Source organism: Gigantopelta aegis, chromosome 9, assembly GCF_016097555.1.
Source record: "Gigantopelta aegis isolate Gae_Host chromosome 9, Gae_host_genome, whole genome shotgun sequence".
In the NCBI taxonomy this organism is placed as follows: domain Eukaryota; kingdom Metazoa; phylum Mollusca; class Gastropoda; order Neomphalida; family Peltospiridae; genus Gigantopelta; species Gigantopelta aegis.
In genome coordinates, this window is record NC_054707.1 from 7,160,556 (window position 1) to 7,169,970 (window position 9,415).

Sequence of the window (9,415 nt, forward strand, 5' to 3'; positions counted from 1 at the left end):
TGGATGGTGGGGTAAGGGAATATGAGGGAGTCGATTTGTTGGATGGTGGGGTAAGGGATATGAGGGAGTCGATTTGTTAGATGGTGGGGTAAGGGGATATGAGGGAGTCGATTTGTTGGATGGTGGGGTAAGGGATATGAGGGAGTTGATTTGTTGGATGGTGGGGTAAGGGATATGCGGGAGTTGATTTGTTGGATGGTGGGGTAAGGGATATGAGGGAGTTGATTTGTTGGATGGTGGATGAGGGGATATGATGGAGTTGGTGAGTTGTCTAATAGAGATGGGAATATGAGGGTGTTGATTTGTTGTCTGGTGAGGGAGTGGATACGAGGGGGTTGATTTACTGAATTGTGATAGAAGAAGATACGATGGCGTTATTGGGTGGTGGACACCTAGTTCTACAGACAGATCGGTCTCAAGTGACCTTGTTACAGGCTGAAGGAAATATTCAGAGAGAGGAAGCAAAGTCCAAAACGGTCACCTATTGTATTTCAAAGTACGCTAACATGAATAAGAGGATTTCCATAGTACTTTGAAGATCAGCGGAGGAAGTGCGGCTGTGTTTAAATGTACACTACAGAAGTAAACCAACTGCAGTCAATACTTGTGCTATCTATGCTTATCATCTCTGACTGATTTAACTGTCAAACTGATTTAGCTGTCATAATGAAATTATTCGCCGACGATCACACTCGCTCTTCTGTATTATTAATACGCGTGCTCCGCCGCGGCGGAATGGTCGGATGGAGACATTTCTGGCGGTCTAAACGTGAGCACCAGTCGACTGTAAGCGGCGTTCAGTGTAAGTAAAATGAAGTCAATGATATTGACGGAAAGACCCGAGTTCTGTCGACCCGACCGAACACCGGACGGGAAACACACGAAAACACTTAGCACTCGTCCTGAAGGGCAGTGGTCACAATATTTCGGTGACAGCGTTTCTCTGAGTTCAGTTTAAAATGCGTTTATGATTCCGAACTGATTTTAATGCATATCATCAAATCAGTGTCATTCACGTATCCTGCACGGTATTTGAAGATTTAGAATGATTAACCCAGATTGAGGTGTGTTCTCGTCAAAATCTCACCAGAAAAATAATTTTTATACATCTTCCTTAAGGGGCGTTTTTACTGTGTGACTTTTAGTAACGACATGCAATCTCTGATTTGTATGTGCTTGCATACTTCCCGTGCCGCATGGTCATTACGATTTAGTGGTTACTACAAGTCACACAGTCAGAACTCTCCTTTAGCTGACCTTTTGATCCGGCATTAAACCAGTTTCATCAAAGAGCTCCTGCCGGAAAGTACTTTTAACCGCTCCAGTATAACACAGACACAAATGAAGAAGTTATTACGGTTCCAAAGTACAACCTGTGTAGTCCTTTTTTGTTCGTCTCACATTCGCGTGACACTAACAGGGGCAAAGAAAGAAAGACAGAATGAAATGTTTTATTTAACGACGCACTCAACACGGTTATATGGCGTCAGACATATGATTAAAGACCACACAGATAGAGAGAGGAAACCCGCTGTCGCCACTTCATGGGCTATTCTTTTCGATTAGCAGCAAGGGGTCTTTTATATGCAATATCCTACAGACAGGGTAGTACATACCACGGCCTTTGATATACCAATTGTGGTGCACTGGCTGGAACGAGAAATGGCCCAATGGGCCCACCGACTGGGATCGATCCTAAACCGACCACACATCAAGCGAACGCTTTACCACTGCGCTACGTCCCGCCCCCTAAGAGGGTCTAATGCAGTCAGCCGTTTGTCAACATCGCTTGCAATACTAGTTTTTACGCCACACGTTAATAAACCGAATTATCACCGGGGGAACCAGTCAAAATAGTTTGCAAACGTTTAGCGAAAAGCTGTTGGCAGAACACAGACAGCCGTAAGTTCAGCCAGCTGTTTATCGCTAACGTTTGCGAACTATTCTGACTGGTTCCCGAAGTGGTCATTCGGGTTAGCTCAGCCAGACCGAGCAGAAAAACATTCTCCAGACTGGGTTATGTACTTCACGTTAAACCAAACCACACCGGGGACCAGTGAAATAGTAGGGTTTAGATGCGAACGTTATTGGCGCTCGTTGTCGCTGAACACGGGGGGAACAGTTAAAGTGGTGCAACCCAACATGCCTCAAGAACAATTAAGTATCAAGGTAACGCGACCCAACATGTCTCAAGGTCGTGCGACCCAAGAACATTTAAGTAGGCTATGAAGGTCACGCGACCCGACATGTCTCAAGGTCGTGCAATCCAAGAACAATTAAGTATCAAAGTCACGCGACCCAACATGTCTCAAGGTCGTGCGACCCAAGAACAATTAAGTATCAAGGTCACGCGACCCAACATGTCTCAAGGTCGTGCGACCCAAGAACAAGTAGGCTATCAAGGTCATGCGACCCAACATGTCTCAAGGTCGTGCGACCCAAGAATAAGTAGGCTATCAAGGTCACGCGACCCAACATGTGTTAAGGTCGTGCTACCCAAGAACAATTAAGTATCAAGGTCACGCGACCCAACATATCTCAAGGTCACGCGACCCAACATGTCTCAAGGTCGTGCAACCCAACAACAATTAAGTATCAAGGTCACGCGACCCAACATGCCTGAAAGTTATGTTAATATACAGGTGTACAATTCGAATTGTAATATTATAACATATTTTCTCTGAATATTTAATTAGTTTATAACCGTACACAATTCACTTAAAACTGAATATACTTCAAAACAACAAACATATAAAAAAAACATTTTTGCACAAGACAGAATTCAAGGGACGTCTAAACAAAGCAGTGGCGTAGGAAGGTGCCAACAAGTATGTGTGTGTGTGGGGGGGGGGGGGGAGGGGCACACGTTTATATTTACACACTTTTACACTATTATAAAGCAAATATAAAGTAAAATATCTGAAAAGTGTGTGTGTGGGGGACATGCCAACTTGCCCCCTCCCCGTTTCCCACGCCAGTGCAAAGTCTAGGCAAACGTCAGTATTCCTCCACTTCGTACACAGAGGCGGATCTAGGGGGGGGGGGGGGGGCTAGAGCCCCCCCCCCACTACATTTTGCGACAGTTATCATTTTTCTATATATTAATTTTCCTATTTTTAAAATCCCCCCCAAACCTCCCCCAGTTCCCTTGGCATCCCGCCTCATGTCATTAGGGCCCCCCTAAATGAATTTTATGTATCCGCCACTGGTACAGCTATAAACACACAATTATACTTTGACGTTATGGCATTTATACCCACTGCGGAAGTTATTATAGTGCACAGCATATAATAAAAATTAAACTTGATGCAGGCAGCGTGATATATACATAGTTTCAATAACATAAATATTTAAACTCAAATCTAATCACAACAAAGAAATAATGGGAACACAGGAAGATAAATATAACCACACATGGGAAAAAGATCGTAAAATCTTTTAACTGACTTTCTGGTTAATTTAATACAAATGATTTACTCCTTATGTAAATTTTAGGTTTCTGCGATATTGAAAACAAATGTTTCTGCGGGACTGCTACTTGAAGTAGGACGATATCCGGAAAGCCGCATGCCACTTTGCGCACCACACACAAATGACCGAGCACATGAAGTCGACTGTAATTATGTAGGTTGTAGGAATTGTTGGCTGGAAAAATCTCGTGTCAAGTAAACGAATCGTGTTATTTTCTAAAATGGTTACAGCTCGTTTTATAGCACTTGACAGCTAAGCAAGTAGGGATGCCATTTTAAAAAAAAAGAAAAAAAAAAGAAAAAAGAAGTTAGAATGATCTGGAACCAAACGTAAAACCTGCGTCTTAGTAATTACTTTTCACAAACGTGCTCTCTTGCCTAGCAACTAAATTTCGCTCCTTTCGAGCTTCTTGTCAAAAGCTTTTTTTTTCTCTTTTTTTTAGAAAATCAATTTACAGAAATGGAAAAAACTCTACATACTAAAAGCGGAAGCAAACGGCATTGTTAATTTAACTGGAGGTGTTGAATAGCGGCTAAACGAAGTGATTTTATTTTAATTGCTCGAGTCTCTCTCGCTCTCTCGTTTTCCCTTCATTTTTTTTTAACTCCTCGGTCGATGATCAACGGTGAAATGAGCAGAATTTCAGGACGTTCAATCGAGTAAGACATAACTAACGGAGGACGTTTAATTCAACAAGTGAAATGTTTGTGTCGAGAAATAAAAAACAAAAAACAAATCCCTTTGGCGCCATAAAAAACAAAAAATTCTCCAGAAGACGATTGCGGAAGAAAATCTCGTGTGTCAAGTTAGGCAGAACAAATTCGTTATTTGTTTTATTTCTTCTTTAAAATAAATGGGCATGTCAAGAGTTAAAAAGTCCGCAGGCGTTGGGTGTGGGGTTTTGGGGAGATACACGGTATATGTATAGTTAACAAAACCGCATTCAAAAGCTTGCATGAAAGAAATTGTGCAAGAACAAAGTTATAGAGAGTACTTGTTAACATGCCCCTATTCCACTAATAAGGTTTCGAGCTTGGTTAGACTAGAGCGAAGTTTTAAGGGAATGGGGTCGGGTTAATGAAAATAGATTAAAACAAGAAAATAGAGCGGATGGTGGGGGATTCGACCCCAAAAACCCTACACACGCACGTGTGGGCCTCTATCCATCCATACATCAATACAAACATACATTCGTATACATTCAACTCATGTTCACGTATGCATACTTTTGCATTTGCTCACATTCATGTACAGTTTATCATAAGGAATTATAAAAAAGACAAAAGAACCAAAACAAGAAAGGTAAAATAAACGAAAACAACAACAACAACAACAACAACAACAACAACAACAAACATAAAAGAACAAACTTTAAAGAACCAAAACAAGAAAGGTAAAATAAACGAAAACAACAACAACAACAACAACAAACATAAAAGAACAAACTTTAGAAAAACAATTTCCATCGTAATTTAATGAATTGTTTGTGTTGAGTATTTTCAGCAGAACTTTATTTATACAACTAGGATGAAAAGCACATCGATTTAAGAACAAACAGGGCCCGCGAGCTTGAGGGGATTCAGTTTAACGATCAATCGAGTATTCAATAGAACGTAAACAAAAGTTAAAGTTTGTTTTGTTTAACGACTCCACTAGAGCACATTGATTTATTAATCATGAGAAAACCTGCTATATTTTTTTCCATTAGTAGCGAGAGATATTTTATATGCACCATATAGACAGGATAGCACATATCATTGGTTCACCAACGGGGATCGATCTTAGACCGACCAAGCATCATACGTGCGCGTTGCCACTGGGCTACGTCCCGCTCAAGAACATAAGGGTAAGGATTCGAAAGTTTTGGGTCCAGACGACCAAAGGCATACGGACATGAGATCCGAACAGTGTCATGGGGACCTCTAAGGACTGACACGAGGACACTGACATACGACAGACGATCAAATCGAAATTGTCAGAAATGCCCACGGCGTGTGTGTTTCACAAGCATCTACTAGTACAAACTCGGATGGTTGTTATCATCAACTAATCACATAACAACATGCTGAAGATCAGTTAGGAAGTATTATTATCTGTCATCTTATGTTACATTCCATTTTCAAACTGATACAAAAAACCCTGATTTTAAAAGATACTGAATGACAATTTTGGCGGCAAACACTTGATGGTGTCTGTGTGTGTGTGTGTGTGTGGGGGGGGGGGATTTTTGTGTCTCCGTCTGGCCTGTACATTTCATTTCAACTTATTTTCGTGCTTAAATTACGGTTCAAGCACGCTGTCCTGGGCACACACCTCAGCTATATGGGCTGTCTGTCCAGGACAGTAGGTTAGTTGTTAGCTGTTAGTTTTAGTGAAAGAGAAGAGGGTGTAGTGGTCTTACACCTACCCATTGAGTCGTTAAAACTCTCTCTGGGTGGGAGCCGGTACCGGGTTGCGGACCCCGTACCTACCAGCCTTATGTCCGATGGCTTAACCACGACGCCAACGAGGCCGTTTGGCCTGTACACGTGTGTTGTTATTATTATTTGTTGTTGTTATTTATGTTATATAATTCTTATATCTGTTTTCTGACACCAAATTGTTTTGTACTGTGCAATAAATTGAACTGTATATTAATTGGTGTTTAAAGTGGATGGGGGACAATACACATTCCTTCTACCTCCACATCAGAATTGGGAGGCCAATACCACCCTACCGCCTCTAGCTTCCGACGCCTCTATATGCCTGCTTCATCTGGTCATCTTTTCCCCTTCAGAAATCCCTGCGAGTCTAGATGATTCGACGGAAATCTGCGAATCGTCTTGCCATATTGTCGAAGATCTTTGACTGACCACTGGAACCGTAAGGTCACGGGGAGGTCACATGGGTCGAACAGAAAAACAAGGCAAAGCGTTAACTATATTAGAGAAATAATCAATCACAAACTGATCTTATCAATGAACCGTTATTATGGCGGCCCGCTATCATTCCCATTATACCCCGACATTAGGCCTGACGTCTATTGGTCCGGAGCCGTCCCGCGGGACGCTGTTGACTTCATAAACACGTGTTAGTACGGATACCATAGACAAGACACACTGGCCTGGGCCGTGTCACGACGGAAAGCGGAGATATTTTAGAACCACTACAAATGAAGTTATAAGAGGGAAATTTTGAAATATTACGGTCCCACGATGATTTGTAGATTTGCGTCCGAGATTATTCCGAGGTTTTGACACACCCACACAAACTGATGCAGTAAAGAAGACTGGTATCTTGTAAACTGGAGCTATAAAGCGAGTTAACTACTACAATATATACTATCAATAACTGCGTGCTGTTTATACGATCACCAGCTTGAATTGAAAACAATTTATTTTGGAGTAATTTTGGACAATGGTTGTCGGACTACCACACTACATTATGATATGCGCTGTAAAATGATAATTGGGAAACATTCATGAATGTGGTTACACTGTTGTATGGTCAAATTCTGAAATACATCCCCTAAAACCCCCAAAATAAAAACCAATAAAACAAACCCCAATCACTAGCCACCCCCACCCCCCCCCCCACAAACAAACCCCAACCCCCCAAAAAAAACAAATCCCACCAAAACCCCCAAAAGAAACAAACAAAACACCAACAACACAAAAAACCCCGCAAAGAAACAAAGAAACACCTCCTCCCCAAAAAACCCCCACAAAAAACAAAACAAACAAACAACAACAACCCCAAACCCATCCACTATGACTGCTACGAGCATCATCAGCAACAACAAATGGTTATGGTTTTCACTGTTGTATGAAGAACTTTATTTTATTTATTTATATTAAATACCCCCAGCAGTATATAGTCGGACAAATAAACAGAATTATTTTCTCGCTAGGAAATAACAATACATTACTGCAACTCGTTATTATATTTGGTGTTTTAGCACTTTCTGACAAAAGGGTTGGTCGGTACAAAACACGTCAGTTTGTCCAAAGCGTCACCTAGAGCCTGCTTTTACTCTTATCTTATAATGCTAAATTGCTAATATATATATTAGAGCTGCAGCGATTCACTCATGTATTCGGTGTACCGAATACAGGCTATCCACGATACGTATTCGTTATTCGGTACCCAAAGAACCAAATATATTCGTGTTTAAAAAAAAAAAATCTTTATTATTATTATTATTATTATTAATTATATAAATTTAGAAAGACCACAGTTTGCAAGCTGTACGTACAGATAGAAGTATATTAAGCAGTCTTTTGGTTTTTTCGTTTTGTTAATTTTCTTTTTATTATAATTTTGTTTTCATAAATGATATTTAATTTTTTAAATTTTGACTTCTGTTCACTGGTGTCTTGCTTCATTCAGAAAATATTGGTAGATTCACTGTAAATATTGGTATTCGTAAATATTTATTCGTATTCGAAACCCAATATTCGTGATACGTATCGTATCGCCACTTGGTGTATTCGTTGCAGCTCTAATATATATATATATGTGTGTGTGTGTAGGCCTATGTGTGCGCGTGTGCGTGTCTGCGCGTGTGTGTGTGTGTGTGTTGTTTTCAAGAAACAATTATTTTAATTAACGACTTTTGTTCCTGAATAATAATTATTAGAATTTTGGTTTTTAAAAATTACGTTGAAAGTGAGCAAAACAAAACGTACAATAATATTACGAAAATAATATCAAACGGTTTGACACTTTATTCCAAAAAAAAAAAAAAAAAATTCTAAAACAAAAACCCATAAAAATAGCTGGGTAATAAACAGAATAATAAACTCGGCACCATTTATTACCAAGTTTATGTCCCTCCTGAAATAATTTTCACTCGCTAAAATGCTAATTATTTCACTCTGGACAGCAACAAGGCATGGTGTGTTGAAAGGTGCATTTGCACACGTGTCTAACTGGAATAGGTAGGCTATTTGGCAGGGGAGAGAGATTAATTTCTGACATCTAGACTTCAGACCAGTGGTATAATGAAATGTTCTATTGTTCGCCAATGATTCCAAAGACATGTGAGAGTCAAAAGAAGAATGCGACCCCGATTCAAACTTGGAAGAAGTACTGTTTCTTCGTCTAGAAATGGCCACTACAAAGACAATCCAACGAGCTCTGTATTCGGCGATATGGATTGTTTAAATTTAGTGTTCCCCACTGAGCAATGTAGTCGTCATCCAGAAAATTGTGAGAGATGAAATATGAAACTGTGACAATAAAAACTAAATGTTCATTAGCAGAAAGTGAAGACGAATACTAAATACTCTATAAATGTCGTCATCCGTAAAAGGATGGAGATAAAAATGAACAGAAGACAATAACGTTGTTGACATCTTCAATATTACTACCTTGTACTTTTATCTCTCTCTCTTTTTCTGCCACCTTCTCGTATGCTCTCTCTCTCTCTCTCTCTCTCTCTCTCTCTCTCTCTCTCTCTCTCTCTCTCTCTCTCTCTCTCTCTCTCTCTCTCTCTCTCTCTCGCTCTCTCTCTCTCTCTCTCTCTCTGTCAGAAACATATTGGAATTTCCAAAATTGATAACTGAATCTTGATTAAAATGTTGTTTAATTTGCGATAAAATAAAAAAGATTTATTATAGCAGAATATATTTTACCCTGTTCAATAGCTCTAGTCTTTGCTTTAATCATTATCAGATATTTTTCAATAGTTTTCTGAACTACTGAGTGGAAACTCGAGAGACCAAAATAACATATCTTTTTAATATGTTCTTTACAGAGTATGTAATATTTTGCATACTTTTCTAAGATTAAAAAACCAAAACAAAAAACAAAGATGTTAAATTGGCTGAAGAGTTTCATATCGGCTGTTCAAGTTCCAGCTAACCTGAGAACCTCCACTAATTTGAAGCTGAATTTAGCGTGTTTCATATTAGTTACTGTTTCAAAAGGTAAAAGACACCCTTCACTAAACGTTCATTTCTTG